General features: G+C 41.3%; 1 long non-coding RNA gene across 1 annotated transcript in view; it reads right to left on the reverse strand.

Moving 5' to 3' along the window:
* Positions 1-18498: 18498 nt before the first annotated feature.
* The window catches only part of LOC128648309 (uncharacterized), a 69680-nt gene continuing 60410 nt past the window's right edge, over positions 18499-27768 (reverse strand). The window contains exon 2 of the long non-coding RNA XR_008400568.1: positions 18499-19833. This is a non-coding gene — a long non-coding RNA (uncharacterized LOC128648309). The remainder of the gene's footprint in view (positions 19834-27768) is intronic.

Raw genomic sequence — 27768 nt, forward strand, 5'->3', positions numbered from 1 at the left:
TGTACACACTCGTATACATGCACCCTGTGACAGGAATAATGTACACACACATATTCATGCACCCTGTGACAGGAACGATGCACACACACACGTATACATGCACCCTGTGACAGGAACGATGTACACACACGTATACATGCACCCTGTGACAGGAATAATGTACACACACATATTCATGCACCCTGTGACAGGAACGATGCACACACACATATTCATGCACCCTGTGACAGGAGCTTTCCACACACACATATTCATGCACCCTGTGACAGGAGCTTTCCACACACACAAATTCATGCACCCTGTGACAGGAGCGATGCACACACACATATTCATGCACCCTGTGACAGGAGCTTTCCACACACACAAATTCATGCACCCTGTGACAGGAGCGATGCACACACACATATTCATGCACCCTGTGACAGGAGCGATGCACACACACATATTCATGCACCCTGTGACAGGAGCGATGCACACACACATATTCATGCACCCTGTGACAGGAGTGATGCACACACACAAATTCATGCACCCTGTGACAGGAGCGATGCACACACACATATTCATGCACCCTGTGACAGGAGCGATGCACACACATATATTCATGCACTCAGTGACAGGAGCGATGTACACACACATATTCATGCACCCTGTGACAGGAACGATGCACACACACGTATACATGCACCCTGTGACAGGAATAATGCACACACACATATTCATGCACCCTGTGACAGGAACGATGCACACACAGGTATTTATTCACCTTGTGACAGGAGCGATGCACACACACGTATACATGCACCCTGTGACAGGAACGATGTACACACACGTATACATGCACCCTGTGACAGGAATAATGTACACACACATATTCATGCACCCTGTGACAGGAACGATGCACACACACATATTCATGCACCCTGTGACAGGAGCGATGCACACACACATATTCATGCACCCTGTGACAGAAATGATGCACACACACATATTCATGCACCCTGTGACAGGAGCTTTCCACACACACAAATTCATGCACCCTGAAGTGATCCTCCAGGCGTCGCTGAAGAAGTCTTCCATCCGGGCGATGTCATCTTCCAAGCGGCGCTGAAGAAGTCTTCCATCCGGGCGATGTCATCTTCCAAGCGGGGTCTTCAATCTTCTTTCTTCAGGATCCATCTTCATCCCGCTGACGCGGAACATCCTTCTTTCCCGACAGACTACCGACGAATGAAGTCTCCTTTAAGGGACGTCATCCAAGATGACGTCCCTTCAATTCCGATTGGCTGATAGGATTCTATCAGCCAATCGGAATTAAGGTAGGAAAAATCTGATTGGCTGATTGAATCAGCCAATCAGATTGAGCTCACATTCTATTGGCTGATCGGAACAGCCAATAGAATGCGAGCTCAATCTGATTGGCTGATTGGATCAGCCAATCGGATTGAACTTCAATCTGATTGGCTGATTCAATCAACCAATCAGATTTTTCCTACCTTAATTCCGATTGGCTGATAGAATCCTATCAGCCAATCGGAATTGAAGGGACGCCATCTTGGATGACGTCCCTTAAAGGAGCCTTCATTCGTCGGTAGTCCGTCGGGAAAGAAGGATGTTCCGCGTCGGCGGGATGAAGATGGATCCTGAAGAAAGAAGATTGAAGACCCCGCTTGGAAGATGACATCGCCCAGATGGAAGACTTCTTCAGCGCTGCCTGGAGGATCACTTCATCGGATGGAAGACTTCTTCAGCGCCCCTTGGAGGATCACTTCTGCCGCTCCGGATCTCCTCTTCGGTTCCATCGGTGGCTTGGCTGAGTGAAGACGACTCAAGGTAGGATGATCTTCAGGGGGTAGTGTTAGGTTTTTTAAGGGGGGTTTGGGTTAGATTAGGGGTATGTGGGTGGTGGGTTTTAATGTTGGGGGGGGTTGTATTTTTCTTTTACAGGCAAAAGAGCAGTTTTCTTTGGGGCATGCCCCACAAAAGGCCCTTTTAAGGGCTGGTAAGGTAAAAGAGCTTTGAACTTTTTTAATGTAGAATAGGGTAGGGATTTTTTTTATTTTGGGGGGCTTTGTTATTTTATTAGGGGGCTTAGATTAGGTGTAATTAGCTTAAAATTGTTGTAATATTTTTTAAATGTTTGTAACTTATTTTTGTTATTTTTTGTAACTTAGCTTTTTTTATTTTTTGTACTTTAGTTAGTTTATGTAATTGTATTTAATTGTAGTTATTTGTAGTTAATTTATTTAATTAATGTAATGATAGTGTAGTGTTAGGTTTAATTGTAACTTAGGTTAGGATTTATTTTACAGGTAATTTTGTATTTCTTTTAGCTAGGTAGTTATTAAATAGTTAATAACTATTTAATAACTATTCTAACTAGCTAAAATAAATACAAAGTTACCTGTAAAATAAATATAAATCCTAAGATAGCTACAATGTAATTATTAATTACAGTGTAGCTATCTTAGGGTTTATTTTACAGGTAAGTATTTAGTTTTAAATATAAATAATTTATTAAAGTATAGTGTAGTGTTAGGTGTAATTGTAACTTAGGTTAGGATTTATTTTACAGGTAAATTTCAGTTTATTTTGCTAGGTAAGCTATTAAATAGTTAATAACTATTTAATAGCTATTGTACCTAGTTAAAATAAATTGAAATTTGCCTGTAAAATAAAAATAAATCCTAAAATAGCTACAATATAATTATTATTTATATTGTAGCTATATTAGGGTTTATTTTAAAGGTAAGTATTTCGTTTTAAATAGGATTAATTTAGTTAATAATAGAAATATTATTTAGATTTATTTTATTAATATTTAAGTTAGGGGGGTGTTAGGGTTAGGGTTAGACTTAGGTTTAGGGGTTAATAAATTTATTACAGTGGCGGCGGTGTAGGGGGGGCAGGATAGGGGTTAATAAATGTATTATAGGTGTAGGGGGGCAGATTAGGGGTTAATAAGTTTAATATAGGTTGCGGCGGGGTCCGGGAGCGGCGGTTTAGGGGTTAAACTATTTATTTAGTTGCGGCGAGGTCCGGGATCGGCAGGATAGGGGTTAATAACTTTATTATAGAGGGCGGCGGTATAGGGGGGGCAGGACAGGGGTTACTAGGTATAATGTAGGTTGCGGCGGTGTCCGGGAGTGGCGGTTTAGGGGTTAATACATTTATTATAGTTGCGGCGGGGTCAGGGAGCGGCGGTTTAGGGTTTAATATGTATAGAGTAGCTTGCGGTGGGCTCCGGGAGCGGCGGTTTAGGGGTTAATCAGTTTATTATAGCTTGCGGTGGGCTCCGGGAGCGGCGGTTTAGGGGGTAATAACTTTATTTAGTTTCGGCAGTGTAGGGGGGCAGATTAGGGGTGTTTAGACTCGGGGTACATGTTAGGGTGTTAGGTGTTGATATCTCCCATAGAAATCAATGGGATGTCTGGCAGCAGCGAACTTGTACTTTCGCTATGGTCAGACTCCCATTGATTCCTATGGAATCCGCCTCCTCCAGGGCGGCGATTTGAAAACCAGGTATGCTGGGCCGGAAAAGTGCCGAGCGTACCTGCTAGTTTTTTGATAACTAGCAAAAGTAGTCAGATTGTGCCGCACTTGTGTGCGGAACATCTGGAGTGACGTAAGAATCGATCTGTGTCGGACTGAGTCCGGCGGATCGAAGCTTACGTCACAAAATTCTACTTTTGCCGGTCTCCAGCCTTTGATAACTAAGGCGAATCAGCCTCGCCACAAATACGCTGCGGAATTCCAGCGTATTTGAGGTTGACGGCTTGATAACTACCCCCCTTAACCTCCAAGATGACAGCTCCCAGTGTGAAGATACCACACTTCACTAATATTTAAGGGTGTGACGTACAGGATTAACAAACCCTCTACCAGTTTCTTGTGTAATACAGGAAGGGTTAACAGAAACTTACCACCTTAAAGGGACACTGAACCCAAATTTTTTATTTTGTGATTCAGATAGAGCATGCAATTTTAAGCAACTTTCTAATTTATTCCTATTAGCAAATGTTCTTCATTCTCTTGGTTTCTTTATTTGAAAAGCAAGAATGTAAATTTAGATGCCGGCCCATTTTGGTGAACAACGTGGGTTGTTCTTGCTGATTGGTGGATACATTCATCCACCAATAAACAAGTGCTGTCCAAGGTTCTGGACTTTCTTTTTGAAATAAAGATAGCAAGAGAACAAAGAAAAATTGATAATAGGAGTAAAAGTTGCTTAAAATTGCATGCTCTATCTGAATCACAGAAGAAAAAATTTGGGTTCAGTGTCCCTTTAACCAGTTACAGTGGAGGCTTCTCAATAGGGACAATAGGGAAAACGCCAATCATGATCTTTTTTTTTGGGGGGGGGGAATAAAATGCCATAAAAATAAAATAAATTATTAAAGTTATTATTGTTGTTTTTTTGGGGGGGGGTTCAGGTTGCTAATAAAAAAAAAATCTTGCATTTGCAAAGTTCTCTTAGGCAGGGCATTTTTGTAATCTGCCCTGATTGATAGAACTTTACACATGCTCCCTCTGTGCCTTTAAGTGATTTCTGATGTCACCCTATCAGTTAACATAGGGGACGTCAATGCACAGACATTCCTCAAGCCTCCCATTGGCTGAAAGGAGCATGTGGGGGAGGTCTACAAGGCTGCAGTTAGATAGGTGCCCACTGCCCTGGAGTTTGTGTGACTAACTGAGGAGCAGTTCATCTGAGGGCCAAAGCATAATTAGCATTGAGAAACTGCAGGTAAAAAAAATGTGTATTTCAATATATTGGTCTAGTCACATACTCAGCTATGGTGCCTTCCTCCTGCTACTGTCACGCTGCTCCGTGACGGCTTCTCTCCCATGGCCATTGCCATGGTTGCTGCAGTTGTTGTGGGCGTACGGTGATGATGTCATCACCGCACGCCGAGTCTTGCTTCTGATGCTGGCCGGATCACCTGTGGGCCCTCCTTGGCGCGGATCTGCTCCTATGTAAGTACAAGCATTTCACTCTCACATTGCCCAAGTATAGGTTGTCTTTTGCTCCCTGGGTGCTACTTTGTATTACTCTGTTTGCTGATGCTGGATTGCCTTACTGTTGCAGATGTTTGCTTGTCTGTGACCACTCTACTGATTAACCCCTGAACTGCTAGATTGCCTTACTGTTGCTAAACTCTGCTTGTCTGTGACCACTCTACTGATTAACCCCTGAACTGCTGGATTGCCTTACTGTTGCTAAACTCTGCTTGTCTGTGACCACTCTACTGATTAACTCCTGAACTGCTGGATTGCCTTATTGTTGCTGAACTCTGCTTGTCTCTGACCACTCTGAATACTTTACGAAACTTGAACTTTGTGGGGCATACAATCCCATTTGAATATTTCGGGGTCATAAATCGAAAACTTCCTTCAGCACAAGATCTGGGCATTATGAATACCTAGTAATGCCTTTTGAGCTGTGCAATGCCCCTGCTGTCTTTCAAGATTTCCTCAATGACATCTTCCGTGACCTTCTTAATCCTACTGTCATCGTTTATTTGGATGACATCCTCATATTTTCCTCAAACTTAGAGGAACACCGTGAACATGTGAAACAAGTGCTTCCCCATCTCAGAAACAATGTTCTGGTAGCTAAGCTGAAGAAGTGTGAATTTGATCAAGTCCAGATCCAGTTCCTTAGGTATGTTATATCTAAGGAAGGTTTTGCCATGGACCCTACTAAGTTAACCACAGTCCTAGAATGGCCCCAACCTACCACATTGAAGGAACTACAGAGGTTCTTGGGATTCTTAAACTATTATTGCAAATTTATAAAGAACTTCTCCAGAATCGTTGCTCCACTTACTGATCTGACTAAGTAAAACAGAGATTGTAAGAACTAGCCTCCTGTAGCTGTGGACACTTTCACTTTCTTCAAGAAGGCCTTTACAGAGGTTCTTGGGATTCATAAACTATTATTGCAAATTTATAAAGAACTTCTCCAGAATCGTTGCTCCACTTACTGATCTGACTAAGTAAAACAGAGATTGTAAGAACTGGCCTCCTGTAGCTGTGGACACTTTCACTTTCTTCAAGAAGGCCTTTTGTACTGCTCCTGTACTACAACCTGCAGTTCACTCTAGAGGTGGATGCCTCTGAGATAGGAGCAGGTGCAGTCTTAACCCAAAGGAACCCCTTAACCTCCAAATTACATTGTGTGGCCTTTTTCTCCAAACGATTCTCCCCTGTGGAAAGGAACTACGGTGAGGGTAATCGTGAACTCTTAGCCATTAAGATGGCCCTTACTGAATGACGACATTAGCTAGAGGGTACTGCCAACCCCATTCAGATCCTTAATGATCACAAAAACCTGACGTATTTAGAAACTGCTCACCGACTCAATCCTCGACAGGCCAGATGGGCCTTATTCTTTTTTTGTTTTAACTTCATAGTCTCTTATCTTCTTGGGACTAAGAACAAAAAGGCTGACGCACTTTCCCATAAGTTTCCACAGTCTAGTGATTCCTCTGAAGCTCCTACCGAACACATCATTCCTCCTGCCTGTGTGCTTGTTCAGCTTAACACCTCTCTTCTTAAAAGACTGCAACATGCTCAGTCAAGAAAACCTCCTGAAGCCCCTGCGGCACCTGAGATCCTTTTTGTACCTCACAGTTTATGCACTCCTGTGCTATCCTGGGCTCATGATAGCAAATTATCAGAACATCTTGGTTTGACAAGTACCTTTAAACTGCTTTCCCAACATGTATGGTGGCCTACCATGAAGTCTGACTCTCAAGAATATGTCAAAGCCTGTCTGACTTGAGCTGCTAATAAGACTCCCCAATCTTTGCTTCATGGCTTACTTCAACCATTGTTCATTCACAAACAACCTTGTACACACATAACCATGGATTTTGTTGTGGACCTCCCTCCTTCGGACCATCATACAGTTATCTGGGTTATGGAGGATCGATTTTCACAACTTGCTCATTTTATACCCTTAACCAAGCTACCGTCTGCCCAAGAATTATCGACTCTTTTTCTTTTACATGTGGTTAGACTTCATGGCACACCTGTGAATATTGTTTTTGACAGAGGTCCTCATTCATCTCTACCTTTTGGAGAGCTTTTTGCAAGTTGATTGGAACCACTGTTTCCTTGTGTTCTGGCTACCATCCCCAAACTAATGGGCTAATGGAGAGAACGAATCAGGATTTCAAAGCCTATCTCAGAGTCTATGTCAATTCCCTACTTACCAATTGGTCTGGATTGCTGCCCTTACCCAAGCTTGCAAAGAACACCCACTGGCACTCGTCTCTGTGATGTTCTCCATTTAACGCCACAACAGGATATCAACCTCGTGTCTTTCCCATTTCTACTCAGTCTACAGGGGTTCCTGCTGCAGAACGTCACTTTACCAACCTCACTACTCATTGGCAATGAATTTGCTCCAGATACAAGAGGTTTCCCGATCATCATCAAGCAACTGTTCATGCCTTTTCAGTAGGTGAACACTTCTGGGTCTCTACCCGACATGTTCGTCAACCCTGTCATAAATTAGGGCCTAGATATATCTGCCCTTACAACTAACTGCTCAAGCCCTACATCACAAACAGATATACTCAACTCAGATCTCCTCCTCCTCCGCTCTTAGTTCATGGTGAACCTGAGTATGAGGTCGCTAAGATCCTGGACTCCAGATACAGGCGCAGGCAACTTCAATACCTTGTGCACTTGTAGGGTTACTCTATATCGGATCATTCCTGGATTCCAGCCTATGATGTGCATGCTCCATCTTTGGGCTCCAAGTTTCATGCTACTCATCCCTGCTAGAGGTTAAAAAAGAGGTTAAGATGTTTTTTTTGTGAAAAAACCTACAGTACCCCTCAAGAAATAATGGTAATATTCAGAAAATTAGGGGTACTTGCCCTAGGGACCAGAAAAACTGGTGGTGGAGATGCGTGCTTACTCATTACATACAGAGAGACTTACAGGCGTTCATACACAATCTTTTGCTTAGAAGTGGGGGTATGGCAACAAACAGTGCTAAATAGGAATATTAATTTCCTACTTATACTCTCCCACTGTTATACCTCTAGCAAGTTTCAAATAATCCGTAGGAGAGAAGATGTGTGTGGTAAACGTAATGTATAGTGCAAAGTTCTTTAAATGATGCAACACAGTAATACCGCTGCACCAGGTCAGTTGAAGGAAACACGTACAATGAACTGTAATACCTCTTCAGCCGGAGTTACAAACATAGTTTATAAGACTCTTCAAATAAAATTGAATTAAAGTACTCACTGATGTTGATCCGTTTTGGGGCACAGCCAGTTTGTGTTGATTAAGATCCATTGTTGGGAAACCGGCATGAACGGCGGTCCTGGGCAGCCCCTCACTCACAAGTATCCATGGGGCATCCGTTGCCTGTTCGCCCGTTTCCTAGTGCTTGCACATGTCCAATGCCATGCTCGGAAGTCCAATACGTCACACGCACACATCTACGCTTACTCCACCACCTCCTATTGGTTGTTTGGTCCCTTGGGGCAAAAAGCTCCGGCGCTACTCAGATTCCCAAAAGCCGGCAAATAAATGTGTATAAAGGAGTGCAGGAATCTGAGGCCAAAAGACAAAGTCGTTTTAAAAATCAAAAACTTTATTTTCCATTTTTTAAAAACCAAAAAAAAATATTTTAAAACAACATGGAAGATGGTAGAAAAAAATATATATATTAGGGATAATTCTATCAATCCAATATTGTTTATGTGTGGAACAAACAGCTGAGGTTTTTGGCCCGTAAACAACAGAATAGAAAACGTAGTAACAGTCGCAATAGGTGAAATAGGAGGTGGAGAAATAGTGGTAACAAGCAGGTTACTTTCAGTGACAGCGATGCAGACTCAGGGGATGATCCACAGAAAAGCGAGAATTAAATAGATCAACATAATTATCACACACAACCTGTGGGAATTCTTAAATATCCTCCAAATGTTACTTCAGTGCATACATATAGAAATCCTAATATGGCCCACTTGAGTCAATACAATGCACCCACAGGGTTTCAAGCTTATGCTACACCTCAGGTCAAACCAATAAGCTACCAACAGGACTATCAAGTAGGTGTGTCCTATGATTCTAACCCCTTTCTTCCACCACAGGGAGCACAATCAATGTTAGGACCAGGTATAAACACAAACAGGACAGTCCAAGAGACTCAAGCTATAGAGCAGGTTTTTTCCCTCCCCCAGAAAGGCCCAGGGAGGGGGAGAGGGGCAAACAGAAGCTTCAAGAACCGATATCCACAGAGATCCAACAGGTCTCAACAAAAGTATCTTCCTTCGAAGTAATCAATCTGTCGGATAGTATACTCTCAGAGGTGGAAATTAGGGTTCTGAGCCATGGGCTAGGTTTCGCCCCTACCAGTGATTTTAACTTGTTTAAAACAATCATTGATGTGAATAGACTAATACGGAATTTAACCCTGCGTAAACATTTTCATGGCTCAGAACCATCAGAGAGTATACCCATGAAAGAGATCACAGTTGAAAATGAAAACAATTAGCTTCTCTGACCAATGTGATCTGATCAACTTAAATAACCTTCTGAGTGAGGGCACTTTGTCCCCTGTGACTAGGGAGAACAAATTGGTTAAGTTGAAGAGACCATCAACTTTTTACCCCATACAGTCTAAGGGTAATACCCTTGAAACATTCTATAATAGGGTGGAGACTGATCTTATTAAATTAAGTAAAACTGACCTTAAGAAAGAGTATAATCTATCTAGGAAAGAAAGGGAGGCCTTAAATGACCTAAATAAGAATCAGACCATTGTGATAAAGGCTGCTGATAAGGGGGGCTCAGTTGTTGTACTAAATAGAACAGATTACATCAAGGAAGCCGATAGGCATCTTCTTGACCAGGATAGCTATACTAAGTTGGGCTATAATCCAGTCTGGGTATTCCAGAGACAACTGAAAAGGCTTCTGGATGAAGGCATGGAATTTGACTTCTTTGATAAGGAAACTTTAGATTACCTTTTAGTTAAGCATCCTGTAACTCCAATCTTACATCACCTTCCAAAGGTTCACAAGTCTTTGGAGGAGGTGAAGGGTCACCCTATAGTAAGTGGCATCGGCTCACTATCCGAAAATTTGTCTCAGTGGTTGGATGCCATTCTCATCCTCTTGTCCAGAAACTGCCCAGCTACATCAAGGACACTACCCATGTTTTAAATGTTCTTGAAAAAGTAACATGGAAACCTGAGTACCTGTGGGTCACGGTAGATTTGGTGTCTTTATATTCATCAATTCCCCACACTGAAGGGGTAAAGGCTATACGCTATTTTCTAAATGAATATACCACATTTTCCATACCTTTTCAAAACTTTGTGATACAAGTAACATTATTCTTGTTAACTCATTACTATTTTGAGTTCGAAGGGGATTATTTTCTGCAAAGACGTGGGATGGTTATGGGGGCTAAATTTGCCCCATCCGATGCAAACTTATATTTAGGGTGGTGGGAACTGTCCCACATCTATGCACAACATAATCCCTTTATAGAAGACATATAGAAGACATTTTTAAAACCACTTTGTCTTTTGGCCCCGGATTCCTGCACTCCTTTATACACTCATCCCTCCAAGCCATCTTTGGGTCCCTGAAGTATCCTTTTAAGAAGAGGGCTGTGTCACGCCGCTCTGTGTCGGATTTTCTCCCATGAACATTGCCATGGTTGCTGCAATTGTTGTGGGCGTGCGATGATGACATCATCACCGCACACTGAGTTCAGCTTCTGATGCCGGCTCCCTACTCTACTCCCGGCTCTACTTTTTATTACTCTGATTGATGATGCAGGATTGCCCTACTGTTGCTAAATTCTGCTTGTCTGTGACCACTCTACTGATTAACTCCTGAACTGCTGGATTGCTTTACTGTTGCTAAACTCTGCTTGTCTGTGACCACTCTACTGATTAACCCCTGAACTGCAGGATTGCCTTATTGTTGCTTAACTCTGCTTGTCTCTGACCACTCTACTGATTAACCCCAAAACTGCTGGATTGCATAATTGTTGCCAAACTCTGCTTGTCTCTGACCACTCTACTGATTAACTCCTAAACTGCTGATACACTGGATTGCTTTGCTGTTGCTGAACTTTGCTTGTCTCTGACCACTTTTCTGTTTGAACCCCTGAATTGCTGATTCCTTGGATTGCCTGCCTGTTGCTGGACTTTGCTTTATTCACCACTCTCTGCATTACCCTTTGGTACCCTGAAGGATTTGACTGTCTTCCTGGTGCCTTTCTCGCCTTGTCTGGGATCACTTCCCTGTTTTCTCATCTCTACTGTGAGTATTGGATTGCATCCTCATTTATTATTTCTTCTTTGTTCTGGGATATTTCCTTATCTTGCCACTTGACGCGGGGATTAGAAGGCTACTGGCCAGGATTGGTCTGATAGGGAAATATCCCATGAGCATTACAGCAACATACCGGCTCCCCATATTGTGATGATTACAGCACTGTCTCCACTGCCTTCCGCCTACACAATTGAGGTCTACCCAAGTCTATCTAGTGCTCTCCCCATTCTTTCTGGCATGGAGTGCTGCTTGCTAAGGATGGTTATGGTGGTAACTAGTAGCTCAGTTAAGTGAGAGAGGAGAGTCATCTGTACTGCTATTGCTTTACATGTGGATATAGAAGTGTTAAGCTTAACTCTTGGATATGGTCTTCTCTCACCACATGCAAAGCAATAGCAGATGACTCTCCTCTCAGATTTATTGACCAAACCTCATTCCAGAGTGGGGAAACTATCACTTTCTTTTATGGCATGTCATAAAACTCTGAATCCTTGGCTGAAATTATAGAAAAGATAATAACTTCTTGTCATGTTAGCCAGTACATGTACTCATATAACAAGTCTCCTTGTGACATCATGAGGATTATACCTAGCATGAAATGTCTTGCATAAGAGGTGTCTTAAATGCATGATACTTGAAAAATTATTATTCTAATGTGATCCAACTCTACCTCTTAATTGACCTAAGGCCTGTGCGTTGAGACACTGTTCTATGTTCCTGTCTGCGTTGACACCTTTACTGATTTAAGGCACCAAGCCTCTGGTGGTGGGCAACAAAAGTTGGCCTAGGGAAACTGAGAAGCTACTTATGACAGGAGGTCTGATTTTTAAGGAAAATACACAGAGACATACATCATATAAAAAAATAGCAAACACCTAAAATCATGAGGTCTCCATGACAAAGGGGTTAAAGTAAGAGAATTGCTTTAAAGAGTGCTGCAGGCATGGTGAGAAATAACCATGTTATTGTAGTGGTGTCAAGCAGTTTAATAAAGGATTCAGGTAAGCTGCCACTTGTACAGCAAGTTCAGGAGACTCAGCAGGTACAGTTAATGAGGCTGTCATGGGATACCAGTTAAGTGCAGTTGGTATAGAAGGTTTTAGGTAAGCTGCCACTGATACAGCAAATACAGGAGGCTCAGCAGGCACAGAAATCCCAGCAGGTGCAGTTGGTGAGGCTGTCTCATGAAAAGAACATGCAACAAATCATAAGAATTTATTTGTTTTGTTGACTGGAACCCAGATTACAGGGTCATTTCCCCCCTTACATTGACCACTAGGTGTTAGACCCAGAATCACTAGATATTGCCATAACAAAAATATTCTGACCCATAACCCAATTCTAGCCTCAGGAGAGAGAATCACCAAGTCCTCCTCTGTCCTCCACTCCACAAAAGAAAGTAGGAGCCCCTTACTTCAAATTAATTTCAAGGACACTACTAAAAGAGACTGCAGGCTCAGAAGCTACAAAAGCCGATTAACACACATTGGAGTAGCATCAAGGCTCAGCCATTCCAGAAGTCTTGCTAGACACTTGGGTTTTGGAATTGATGACTGTAAAAACTGAGACATAGCAAGAGATGAAGCCTCCTTCCAGAGCCTCTATAGCATTGTTTCTCAACCAAAGTCCTCAAGTACTCCAACAGGCCAGGTTTTCATTATAGCTGAATCAGTGCACTGGTGAAATAATCAGCTTATGGGTGAGAGCAGGTTAGTAACCATGGTTACTAATCAGCTGATTACTTCACCTGTGCATTGGTTCAGCTATAATGAAAACCTGGCATGTTGGAGGTACTTGAGGACCGCGGTTTATGAACACTAATCAGGTCCCCCTTTTTCCTAAAGGCATTTCCTTAGGTTTTTTCTTTGATAAAATATGCAGTTGAGAATATACATATATATATATATATATATATATATATATATATATATATATATATATATATATATATATATATATATATATATATATATATATATATATATTTCTATTAATATATAGGAGAATTCTACTATGTGATGTTTAAATGTTCAGTACCGCCCTACTAGTTTTTACACAAATCACAGTTTAACAATTCCCTATAAATACATGGCTGTGAGTGTATTTTAATCAGGCTAAGAGTAAGGCTACGGCCGAAACGCGTAAGCTTGTCTAGTAGCGGCTGCACATATATTTTTTTTTCTACCATCTTCCATGTTATTTTCAATTACTGCCCTTTGGTTTTTAAAAAATGGACAATAAAGTGTTTGATTTTTAAAATGACTTTGGCTTTTGGCCCCGGATTCCTGCACTCCTTTATACACTCATCCCTCCAAGCCATCTTTGGGTCCCTGAAGTATCCTTTTAAGAAGAGGGCTGTGTCACGCCGCTCTGTGTCGGTTTTTCTCCCATGGCCGTTGCCATGGTTGCTGCAATTGTTGTGGGTGTGTGACGATGACATCATCACCGCACACTGAGTTCAGCTTCTAATGCTGGCTCCCTGGGTGCTACTTTTTTATTACTCTGTTTGCTGATGCTGGATTGCCCTACTGTTGCTAAATTCTGCTTGTCTGTGACCACTCTACTGATTAACTCCTGAACTGCTGGATTGCTTTACTGTTGCTAAACTCTGCTTGTCTGTGACCACTCTACTGATTAACCCCTGAACTGCAGGATTGCCTTATTGTTGCTTAACTCTGCTTGTCTCTGACCACTCTACTGATTAACCCCAAAACTGCTGGATTGCATAATTGTTGCCAAACTCTGCTTGTCTCTGACCACTCTACTGATTAACCCCTAAACTGCTGATACTCTGGATTGCTTTGCTGTTGCTGAACTTTGCTTGTCTCTGACCACTTTTCTGTTTGAACCCCTGAATTGCTGATTCCTTGGATTGCCTGCCTGTTGCTGGACTTTGCTTTATTCACCACTCTCTGCATTACCCTTTGGTACCCTGAAGGATTTGACTGTCTTCCTGGTGCCTTTCTCGCCTTGTCTGGGATCACTTCCCTGTTTTCTCATCTCTACTGTGAGTATTGGATTGCATCCTCATTTATTATTTCTTCTTTGTTCTGGGATATTTCCTTATCTTGCCACTTGACGCCGGGATTAGAAGGCTACTGGCCGGGATTGGTCTGATAGGGAAATATCCCATGAGCATTACAGCAACATACCGGCACCCCATATTGTGATGATTGCAGCACTGTCTCCACTGCCTTCCACCTACACAATTGAGGTCTACCCAAGTCTATCTAGTGCTCTCCCCATTCTTTCTGGCATGGAGTGCTGCTTGCTCAGGATGGTTATGGTGGTAACTAGTAGCTCAGTTAAGTGAGAGAGGAGAGTCATCTGTACTGCTATTGCTTTGCATGTGGATAGAGAAGTGTTAAGCTTAGCTCTTGGATATGGTCTTCTCTCACCACATGCAAAGCAATAGCAGATGACTCTCCTCTCAGATTTATTGACCAAACCTCATTCCAGAGTGGGGAAACTATCACTTTCTTTTATGGCATGTCATAAAACTCTGAATCCTTGGCTGAAATTATAGAAAAGATAATAACTTCTTGTCATGTTAGCCAGTACATGTACTCATATAACAAGTCGCCTTGTGACATCAAGTGGATTATACCTAGCATGAAATGTCTTGCATAAGAGGTGTCTTAAATGCATGATACTTGAAAAATTATTATTCTAATGTGATCCAACTCTACCTCTTAATTGACCTAAGGCCTGTGCGTTGAGACACTGTTCTATGTTCCTGTCTGCGTTGACACCTTTACTGATTTAAGGCACCAAGCCTCTGGTGGTGGGCAACAAAATTTGGCCTAGGGAAACTGAGAAGCTACTTATGACAGGAGCTCTGATTTTTAAGGAAAATACACAGAGACATACATCATATAAAAAAAATAGCAAACACCTAAAATCATGAGGTCTCCATGACAAAGGGGTTAAAGTAAGAGAATTGCTTTAAAGAGTGCTGCAGGCATGGTGAGAAATAACCATGTTATTGTAGTGGTGTCAAGCAGTTTAATAAAGGATTCAGGTAAGCTGCTACTTGTACAGCAAGTTCAGGAGACTCAGCAGGTACAGTTAATGAGGCTGTCATGGGATACCAGTTAAGTGCAGTTGGTATAGAAGGTTTTAGGTAAGCTGCCACTGATACAGCAAATACAGGAGGCTCAGCAGGCACAGAAATCCCAGCAGGTGCAGTTGGTGAGGCTGTCTCATGAAAAGAACATGCAACAAATCATAAGAATGTATTTGTTTTGTTGACTGGAACCCAGATTACAGGGTCATTTCCCCCCCTACATTGACCACTAGGTGTTAGACCCAGAATCACTAGATATTGCCATAACAAAAATATTCTGACCCATAACCCAATTCTAGCCTCAGGAGAGAGAATCACCAAGTCCTCCTCTGTCCTCCACTCCACAAAAGAAAGTAGGAGCCCCTTACTTCAAATTAATTTCAAGGACACTACTAAAAGAGACTGCAGGCTCAGAAGCTACAAGAGCCGATTAACACACATTGGAGTAGCATCAAGGCTCAGCCATTCCAGAAGTCTTGCTAGACACTTGGGTTTTGGAATTGATGACTGTAAAAACTGAGACATAGCAAGAGATGAAGCCTCCTTCCAGAGCCTCTATAGCATTGTTTCTCAACCAAAGTCCTCAAGTACTCCAACAGGCCAGGTTTTCATTATAGCTGAATCAGTGCACTGGTGAAATAATCAGCTTATGGGTGAGAGCAGGTTAGTAACCATGGTTACTAATCAGCTGATTACTTCACCTGTGCATTGGTTCAGCTATAATGAAAACCTGGCATGTTGGAGGTACTTGAGGACCGCGGTTTATGAACACTAATCAGGTCCCCCTTTTTCCTAAAGGCATTTCCTTAGGTTTTTTCTTTTGATACAATATGCAGTTGAGAATATACACATATATATATATATATATATATATATTACTATTAATATATAGGAGAATTCTACTATGTGGTGTTTAAATGTTCAGTACCGCCCTACTAGTTTTTACACAAATCACAGTTTAACAATTCCCTATAAATACATGGCTGTGAGTGTATTTTAATCAGGCTAAGAGTAAGGCTACGGCCGAAACGCGTAAGCTTGTCTAGTAGCGGCTGCACATATATTTTTTTTTCTACCATCTTCCATGTTATTTTCAATTACTGCCCTTTGGTTTTTAAAAAATGGGCAATAAAGTGTTTGATTTTTAAAACGACTTTGGCTTTTGGCCCCGGATTCCTGCACTCCTTTATACACTCATCCCTCCAAGCCATCTTTGGGTCCCTGAAGTATCCTTTTAAGAAGAGGGCTGTGTCACGCCGCTCTGTGTCGTTTTTTCTCCCATGGCCGTTGCCATCGTTGCTGCAATTGTTGTGGGCGTGTGACGATGACATCATCACCGCACACTGAGTTCAGCTTCTAATGCTAGCTCCCTGGGTGCTACTTTTTTATTACTCTGTTTGCTGATGCTGGATTGCCCGACTGTTGCTAAATTCTGCTTGTCTGTGACCACTCTACTGATTAACTCCTGAACTGCTGGATTGCTTTACTGTTGCTAAACTCTGCTTGTCTGTGACCACTCTACTGATTAACCCCTGAACTGCAGGATTGCCTTATTGTTGCTTAACTCTGCTTGTCTCTGACCACTCTACTGATTAACCCCAAAACTGCTGGATTGCATAATTGTTGCCAAACTCTGCTTGTCTCTGACCACTCTACTGATTAACCCCTAAACTGCTGATACTCTGGATTGCTTTGCTGTTGTTGAACTTTGCTTGTCTCTGACCACTCTTCTGTTTGAACCCCTGAATTGCTGATTCCTTGGATTGCCTGCCTGTTGCTGGACTTTACTTTATTCACCACTCTCTGCATTACCCGTTGGTACCCTGAAGGATTTGACTGTCTTCCTGGTGTCTTTCTTGCCTTGTCTGGGACCACTTACCTGTTTTCTCATCTCTACTGTGAGTATTGGATTGCATCCTCATTTATTATTTCTTCTTTGTTCTGGGATATTTCCTTATCTTGCCACTTGACGCCGGGATTAGAAGGCTACTGGCCAGGATTGGTCTGATAGGGAAATATCCCATGAGCATTATAGCAACATACCGGCTCCCCATATTGTGATGATTGCAGCACTGTCTCCACTGCCTTCCGCCTACACAATTGAGGTCTACCCAAGTCTATCTAGTGCTCTCCCCCTTCTTTCTGGCATGGAGTGCTGCTTGCTCAGGATGGTTATGGCGGTAACTAGTAGCTCAGTTAAGTGAGAGAGGAGAGTCATCTGTACTGCTATTGCTTTGCATGTGGATAGAGAAGTGTTAAGCTTAGCTCTTGGATATGGTCTTCTCTCACCACATGCAAAGCAATAGCAGATGACTCTCCTCTCAGATTTATTGACCAAACCTCATTCCAGAGTGGGGAAACTATCACTTTCTTTTATGGCATGTCATAAAACTCTGAATCCTTGGCTGAAATTATAGAAAAGATAATAACTTCTTGTCATGTTATCCAGTACATGTACTCATATAACAAGTCGCCTTTTGACATCATAAGTATTATACCTAACATGAAATGTCTTGCATAAGAGGTGTCTTAAATGCATGATACTTGAAAAATTCTTATTCAAATGTGATCCAACTCTACCTCTTAATTGACCTAAGGCCTGTGCGTTGAGACACTGTTCTATGTTCCTGTCTGCGTTGACACCTTTACTGATTTAAGGCACCAAGCCTCTGGTGGTGGGCAACAAAATTTGGCCTAGGGAAACTGAGAAGCTACTTATGACAGGAGGTCTGATTTTTAAGGAAAATACACAGAGACATACATCATATAAAAAAAAAAAATAGCAAACACCTAAAATCATGAGGTCTCCATGACAAAGGGGTTAAAGTAAGAGAATTGCTTTAAAGAGTGCTGCAGGCATGGTGTGTAATAACCATGTTATTGTAGTGGTGTCAAGCAGTTTAATAAAGGATTCAGGTAAGCTGTCACTGGTACAGCAAATTCAGGAGACTCAGTAGGTACAGGTAATGAGGCTGTCATGGGATACCAGTTAAGTGCAGTTGGTATAGAAGGTTTCAGGTAAGCTGCCAATGATACAGCAAATACAGGAGGCTCAGCAAGCACAGAAATCCCAGCAGGTGCAGTTGGTGAGGCTGTCTCATGAAAAGAACATGCAACAAATCATAAGAATTTATTTGGTTTGTTGACTGGAACCCAGATTACATGGTCATTTCCCCCCTACATTGACAATTAGGTGTTAGACCCAGAATCACTAGATATTGCCATAACAAAAATATTCTGACCCATAACCCAATTCTAGCCTCAGGAGAGAGAATCACCAAGTCCTCCTCTGTCCTCCACTCCACAGAAGAAAGTAGGAGCCCCTTACTTCAAATTAATTTCAAGGACACTACTAAAAGAGTGGGTAAGTGAAGAAGTCTGGGGAGAAGAAAGAATATAACAGGTGGAGAGAGAAAATGACAGATTGTAATATAGAATGTTTACTTATTTGTGGTTACAAAATCTGTGCAATATACTTTCATTATTTATTTTGTTCTGTTTTCCTGTAAGTTAACTCTAAAAATTGTTGGTTTTCTAAATTCCACTGAGTTTCTATAAAATAATGGTTGCCCCATGTTTGAACTTAAGTTGCCCCTTATCTGTTTCCCTTATTTAAAACAATTAGGGACAAACACAAAACAGGCAATAAAAGAGACTGTTCTAAGTTACTTAATAGAGACTAAAGCTTTACACTTATACTTTTCTAAGGCTAATCTTTACTTTAAACACATCATTATGTCTAACATGTATTTACTGTTTAACCTCTTTGTGTTTACTATTAGTAAAAATGAAATCACGCGATTGCTGATGCTATCATGTGATTTCAAGACCGGGATCGAATCATGGGGGACTGTCTAAGCTGCTAGGCACTCCCCCAGGCCGATCCTTGCCTACAACAAAGGGGGAAGCTGCAGGACATTCCCTGCCCTCCTGACGGCGTTAAAGCCCAGCGCTGATAGGACGGCATGGAACATCCTAACAGCGTAAAGGGATTAAAATCTCTTTAACAATCAGGATCACCCATCACTATTATGTTGGTTGTGGTTCTATGCTGCTTAATAGCCAGGGCCCGCTCAAGATATTGTGCAGTCTGGGTCCAAGAATGAAATGACACCCCCCAGTAGTAACATTACTGATTAGCATATCAACCTAATGACCTTACTAAGCCTGCCTACCTGCATGCAACCAATTCAATACAATTGGGCAGTAAGTAGGAAGAGATGCACTTTCCATCTTGAATATCGCCCCTGACCGGTTCTGTGTGTCTTTGAGTAACTTCCCCTATGGAAACAGAGGACAGGAGTGTTCTGGATCTGACAGTGCCCGACTCAGTCATTGAAGTGCTGCCCCTTGTCAAGTGCTGCCTAGGTCCATTGGACCCACTTGGTCCATGGTTGAGCCGGCCCTGCAGCTTCATGTTGGGATTTTCTAAATAAAACCCAAATCCTGTAAAATGATGACACTCAGTTTTACTTTCCCTGTACATTTAATGACTGGAGGAAAATGTAATCAACAATTATAGGGTGAAAGGAAAGAGATATGAAAAGGTGTTAACAGTTTGCACACTGGGACATTAAACCAAAAATGTTTATTTTGTGATTCAGACAGCACATACATGTTTTTTTAATAAAGAATACCAAGAGAACTAAGCAAATCACATAATAAAAGTAAAATAATTTGGGTTTTAAATCCATTTAAAGGGACAGTCAACACCAGAATTTTTGTTGTTTAAAAAGATAGACAATTCCTTTATTACCCATTACCCGTTTTTTTTACAACAAACAGAGTTATATTAATATAATTTTTAACTCTGTGATTACCTTGTATCTAAGACTCTGCAGACTGCCCCCTTATTGCAGTTATTTTGACAGACTTGCATTTTAGCCAATCAGCACTGACTCCTAGGTAACTTCACGTGCGTGAGCTCAATATTATTCTATATGACACACATGAACTAATGCCCTCTAGTGGTAAAAAACTGTCAAAATGCATTCAGATTAGAGACGGCCTAGGTCTAAGAAATTAGCATATGAGTCTCCTAGGTTTAGCTTTCAACTAAGAATACCAAGAGAACAAAGCAAAATTGGTGATAAAAGTACATTGGAAAGTTGATTAAAATTGCATGCCCTATTTGAATCATGAAAGATTATTTTGGACTTGACTGTCCCTTTAAGTTACTTGGAGTGCACTTCTGATACAGAGCCAAACACAGTCAGCATTATGGAGCGTCTGATTGGCTCACTGACTGTATTTATTTCTGAAGCAGCTCTGGAGCTAATACTAAGCATTTGCTTAACTCATTTCCAGAAGTTAAACACACAGTTCTACGCAGCAATATTTCTTTAAAAGCTTTCTTATGTCCCTTTAATTGGAAAGCCCTAAGTATGCTGATTGGCGCTCTGAGAAGAACATGAAGCTGCAGAGGATTTACAGATATAGGGTCTGATGCAGCATATGGACGAGGAGAGCCTTGGAGATTGTTCTCATCTAGTTTACTGGTCAGCATTATTTAAAGAAACAGGAAACTCCCAAATTTTCTTTCCTGATTCGGATAAAACATACAATTTTAGTCAACTTTCTATTTTACTTTGATTATCAAATTTGCTTCTTTCTCTTGTTATCTTTTGCTGAAGGAAAATTGGCAGCTAGCTGAGCACATCTAATTAGCCAATCGCAAGACACAAATGTGTGCAGGCACCAATCAGCAGCTAGCTCCCACTAGTGTAGGATATGAGCGAATTCTTTTTTAACAAGGAATACCAAGACAACAAAGTACATTTAAAAATAGAAGTAAAATTAAAACTGTCGTAAAATTACATGCTCTATCTGAATCATGCAAGTTTATTTTTTACTTTCCTAACATATGTAATGCATGTAAAAGGCAAAATTAATCTTTTAACCATTTTCTGCCAAAACAGATTTGTGCTGAAGTCACATTTGCAGCAGCATATTTATTTATTTTGTGAGTTGCAGGGTCAGATCATACTGAAACCTCATGCAGGAACCATGGTTTTAACATCAGTAAATTATTAGAGTCTTGGTATTACCAGTATTGTTCACTAGGTGGCACTATTTAAGTTCCAATAGTTTGTTTTAACAAAAGAAAAAAAACACAAAACTAGAAATTATGAAAGAGAAAAACCAGTATTTTCTTGAAACAACATGAATGAACTAGTAAACGTAAGTCTGATGACGTTATCCTTTTTATAGTATAGCAATCATTGCATGATTCAGAAGGATGTTGGTTAACCACCCAAAAAGATTACTACTGCAATTTATAGCTAATGTCACAGCTCATTACTCTACAAATATACGCCTAGATTACGAGTTTTGCGTTAACAGGGGTGCGGTGCTAAAGTAGTTTTCCCTCACCGCTCAACAACAGACAGCGCTGATATTACAGGTTTTTACAAACCCGGCGTTAGCCGCAGAAAAGTGAGCGGAGAGCAAAATTTTGCTCCACATCTCACCTCAATACCAGCGCTGCTTATGGTAGCGGTGAGCTGGCAAAACGTGCTCGTGCACGATTTCCCCATAGCAATCAATGGGGGTTAGCCGGCTGAAAAAAAACCTAACACCTGCAAAAAAGCAGCGTTCAGCTCTTAACGCAGCCCCATTGATTCCTATGGGGAAACACATTTTATGTCTACACCTAACACCCTAACATGAACCCCGAGTCTAAACACCCCTAATCTTACACTTATTAACCCCTAATATGCCGCCCCCGAAATCGCCGACACCTGCATAATATTATTAACGCCTAATCTGCCGCTCCGGACACCGCCACCACCTACATTATACTTATTAACCCCTAATCTGCTGCCCTCAACATCGCCGAACCCTACATTATATTTATTAACCCCTAATCTGCCGCCCCCAATGTCGCTGCAACCTAACTACATTTATTAACCCCTAATCGGCCGCCCCCAACATCGCCGCCACTATATTAAATGTATTAACCCCTAAATCTAAGTCTATCCCTAAACCTAACCCCCCCTAACTTAAATATAATTTAAATAAATATTCCTATCATTAACTAAATTATTCCTATTTAACCCCTTAATGACCACAATGTACCCTGTATGTCACTGATCATTAAGGTTTTTTTCAGGACATAATAGCACAAGTCTAGCAAGAACAAACTATTAATGCCCTCCCTCCAGCAGGCTTTGTGGAATAGAGCAGTCTCAACGCTGGTGGCAAGACCGCGGTTTAAAACAATCAAGTCCCAAAAAAAGGCCAGCGACATACAGGGTACGTCGCTGGTCCTTAAGGGGTTAAAACTAAATACTTACCTATAAAATAAACCTTAAGCTAGCTACAATATAACTAATAATTACATTGTAGCTAGCTTAGGGTTTATTTTTATTTTACAGGCAACTTTGTATTTATTTTAACTAGGTACAAAAGTCATTAAATAGTTATTAACTATTTAATAGCTACCTAGTTAAAATAAATTCAAATTTACCTGTAAAATAAATCCTAACCTAAGTTACAATTACACCTAACACTACACTATAATTAAATTAATTACCTAAACTAAATACAATTAAATACAATTTAAAAAAATGATCTAAAGTAAGGGAAAAAAAAACACTAAATTACAGAAAATAATAAAATAATTACAAGTTTTTTAAACTAATTACATCTAATCTAATCCCCCTAATAAAATAAAAAGCCCCCCAAAATAATAAAAAGCCCTACCCTATATTAAATTACAAATAGCCCTTAAAAGGGCCTTTTGCGGGGCATTGCCCCAAAGTAATCAGCTCTTTTACCTGTAAAAAAAAGTACAATACCCCCCCAACATTAAAACCCACCACCCACACACCCAACCCTACTCTAAAACCCACCCAATACCCCCTTAATAAAAACTAACACTAACCCCTTGAAGATCACCATACCTTGAGAAGTCTTCACCCAACCGGGCCAAAGTCCTCAATGAAGCTGGCAGAAGTGGTCCTCCAGACGGGCAGAAGTCTTCATCCAAGCCGGGAAGAAGAGGTCCTCCAGACGGGTAGAAGTCTTCATCCAGGCGGCATCTTCTATCTTCATCCATCCGGCGCGGAGCGGGTCCATCTTCAAGATTTAGGGGTTAATACATTTAATATAGTTGCGGCGACATTGGGGGCGGCAGATTATGGGTTAAAAATGTAGGTAGGTGTCGGCGATGTTAGGGACGGCAGATTAGGGGTTAATAAAATTTAACTAGTGTTTGCGATGCGGGAGGGTGGCGGTTTAGAGGTTAATACATTTTTTATAGTGGCGGCGATGTCCGGTTCGGCAGATTAGGGGTTAATATGTAGTTTATGGGTGTTAGTGTACTTTTTAGCACTTTAGTTAAGAGTTTTATGCTACAATGTTAGTCCATAAAACTCTTAACTACTGACTTTTAAATGTGGTATCAGTCTTGACAGGAGAGGCTGTACCGCTCACTTTTTGGAAGACTCGTAATACCGGCGTTATGCAAGTCCCATTGAAAATATAGAATACGCAATTGACGTAAGTGGATTTGCGGTATTTTCGAGTCTGACCAAAAAAGTGAGCGGTGAGCCTGTCATTTCAAGACTAGTAATACCATCGGGCATTAAAAAGCAGCGTTGGGACCTCTCAATGCTGCTTTTTAACCCTAACGCACAACTCGTAATCTAGCCGATAGTTTTTTACTGCATGTGTACTCATATACAGTGATCACTACCTGTATATAATGATGTGACATCATATGTATGAATAGATCTCCCGATTAAGTGAGTATTATACCATATATTCATGCTCTCTATCCCTGTATATTTGTTTTTGTTTCCCCATTTGTAAATGTCCTGTCTTTGGTTACACACATATGAATTAGAAATATTATTTGTATCCCTTAAAGTTGAAAATCTATTTGTAGAGGGGAATTAAAAGTAATTTTATATGCATTCTGTGTCAGCAATTAAAGAGATAGGAAATGCACTACTGGAAGCTAGTTGGTGATGGCAGCTACACACATTTGTGTCTTGTCAGTGGCTTAAAATATATGTTTGGCTACCTCCCATAGAGTATTGTTGCTCTGAGGCTCATTTTAACCATGTGTTTAATCCCTTTACACATACATATATATATATATATAAATCAATAGTACAATAATAAAATGTTCTAATTTATTAGTGCATTTTGTTTTTCACTTTTATGTTTCACTAAGCCATGGGTGTAGGAACCAAAAAAAATCTGGGGAGTAGCATTTTTACTGGCAGGGTATTCTTATTCAGTAAATTTGGAATTGCCCAGATTTGCAAATTTTAAATAAATATATATATATATATATATATATATGGTTCGGCATGTCCGAAGTCTCCTTAGGCATCAAGCAGCCATGTTGGTGCTGGAGCCAAAGCCAGGTAGACATACTCCTATATTCCCAGATTACACACATATAGACTCACTCTTTTTTCTACAACCACACCTCCTCTTTTTCTCTCTTACAAATAATTTTGCTTTCTCCCTCTCTCTGTTTTTCAGCTGCTTTTATATTTTATAGACTACCCGAAGTACGTGCCAATACCTTCGAGCTTCTACCTAGAACAAGGGTGGTCACGTTCAGTAAGTGCAGAGGTGTGTGCACAGGGGTGATTAGGTGTGCCCAGGTACATGCGTCACACCCCGTGTGCCCGCCTATGATGACACAAGGCCTTAGCACCTCTCTTACTGTTAACTGCTGCTTAAAGCCGGCTGTTAAGCAATCCTCCTGCCCAGAGGAGGACTGGCAACTTTTGGCCCATGGCACAATTATAATCCAGTGGTACAGCCCCCAGGTACAGCAGTTTTACACTACTACAACTAGTAGCAGAAGGAATGTTTTTCCAGCTATAAGTGCAAGTAAAAGCTTAAATCACATACATGCTATTGCATCCATATTCATGTCCTTGTAGCCCTATTTATATAAATTGTACATCCAAATGAGACGTCAGCTCAGCTATATGCCCAAATGAGAGATCAGGTCAGATACACAGCCCCACAGCCTTTTTATGCCAGCGATATGTTAAAATTAGACCACTGAATTGCTGTTAAATGCCCAAATAAGATCTTATAATAAATGTTTGACTCTTGCAGACCACGTTATGCCAGCTCTGTGCCCAATAACCTGAGATCAGTAACATAGTATCTTTGAGGACCAATTATGCCAGCTAAATACCCAAATTAGAGCCCAGATCACAGGCGTAACCCATGAATATTCTTCATACCCAATATATGCCCAAATTACATTTTAGATCAAGTACACAGCCCCTTTAGTCCTTTTATAATGGCCCTAGCATCCTCGTACTCTACTCAATCAGTCAGGTCTGAGAAGTTTTAGGCCCACAGGTAAATGTAATGGCACCTTTAAAAAAAAATCACAATCTATACCCTGCAACCTAATTTTGCAATATATATTTCTTACAGCACCAACAACACCCGCAATTGATTACACATAAAAACAAACACACACTTGCTCACAGTGACAGGCACACACAGGATCAAACTCACACTCTTGCTCTCTCACACACACACACACACACATACAGGAACAGACTCACACACACAGGAACAAACTCACACTCTTGCTCACACACACACACACGAACAAACTCACACTCTTGCTCACACACACACGAACAAACTCATACTCTTGCTCTCACACACACACACACATGGGAACAAACTCACAGTAATAGACACACACAAGATCAAACTCACAGGAACAAAACTCATATTTTTGTCCAAACACACAAAGGAACAAACTCACACTCTTGCTCACACACACAAATGAACAAATCCATACTCTTGCTCACACACACAGAGGAACAGACTCACACTTTGTTTACACACACAAAGGAACAAACTCATACTATTGCTCACACACACACAAAGGAACAAACTCATACTCTTGCTCACACACACACAGAACAAACTCACACTCTTACACACACACACACAAAGAACAAACTGATACTCTTGCTCACACACACAAAGAAACAAACTCATACTCTTGTTCACACACACACACAGGAACAAACTCACACTCTTACACACAGGAACAAACTCACACTCTTGCTCACACACACACACACAAAGTACACACTTGCTTACAGTGACACACAGGAATAAATTCACACACTTGTTCACAGACATACACATACGAACAAACAAGCCCACTTTAACATAAATAGGCACTCACCGGCCAGTGGCTATGCTGATATCTATTTCCTTTTGCACAACTCCAGTGGCTGAATTTAATTTTGCCATCAGCTGGCTCTCACACTGGTTCTGCAACTGAGTACTAGCTAGCTCCCACACCCATTCTGCACCTAAGGACCAGCTGGCCCCCACACCCATTCTGCACCTGAGCACTAGCTTGCTCTCACACCCATTCTGCACCTGAGTATTAGCTAGCTCCCACATCAATAATGCACCTGAGCCCTAGCTAGCTCCCACACCCATTCTGCACCTGAGCACTAGCTTGCTCTCACACCCATTCTGCACCTGAGTATTAGCTAGCTCCCACATCAATAATGCACCTGAGCCCTAGCTAGCTCCCACACCCATTCTGCACTTGAGCACTAGCATGCTCTCACACCCATTCTGCACCTGAGTATTAGCTAGCTCCCACATCAATAATGCACCTGAGCCCTAGCTAGCTCCCACACCCATTCTGCACCTGAGCACTAGCATGCTCTCACACCCATTCTGCACCTGAGTATTAGCTAGCTCCCACATCAATAACGCACCTGAGCCCTAGCTAACTCCCACACCCATTCTGCACCTGAGTACTAGCTAGCCCCCACACCCATTCTGCACCTAAGCACCAGCTGGCTCCCACAACCATTCTGCTCCTGAGCACTAGCTAGCTCTCATACCTATTATGCACCGGAGAACTAGCTAGCCCCCACACCCATTCTGCACCTGAGTACTAGCTAGCCCCCACACCCATTCTGCACCTAAGCACCAGCTGGCTCCCACAACCATTCTGCTCCTGAGCACTAGCTAGCTCTCATACCTATTATGCACCGGAGAACTAGCTAGCTCCCATCGGCGTCGACAGAAATTTTTCCAGAGGGGAAAAAAAAAAATTAAGCATAATAATATTAGTGGCAACATGTGAAGCAGAGTTGCTTGTTGTACACATGAGCTGCACATAATTTTAAACAGGGTAGCTCATTGTTGTCAAAAGAGTGACTCAAGTGAATGCTTATACTTAGATGTAAGACAGTGCTTGAGAAATTAAATTTGAAAACTAGGGCTGCAATATGATGAGAAAACATTATATATATATATATATATATATATATATACACTGTATGTATATGAAAAAAAGGAAGTCTTACACTCTCTTGCAAGCACACAGCTAGATTAAAAGCAAAATGG

Source organism: Bombina bombina, chromosome 2, assembly GCF_027579735.1.
Source record: "Bombina bombina isolate aBomBom1 chromosome 2, aBomBom1.pri, whole genome shotgun sequence".
NCBI classification, from domain to species: domain Eukaryota; kingdom Metazoa; phylum Chordata; class Amphibia; order Anura; family Bombinatoridae; genus Bombina; species Bombina bombina.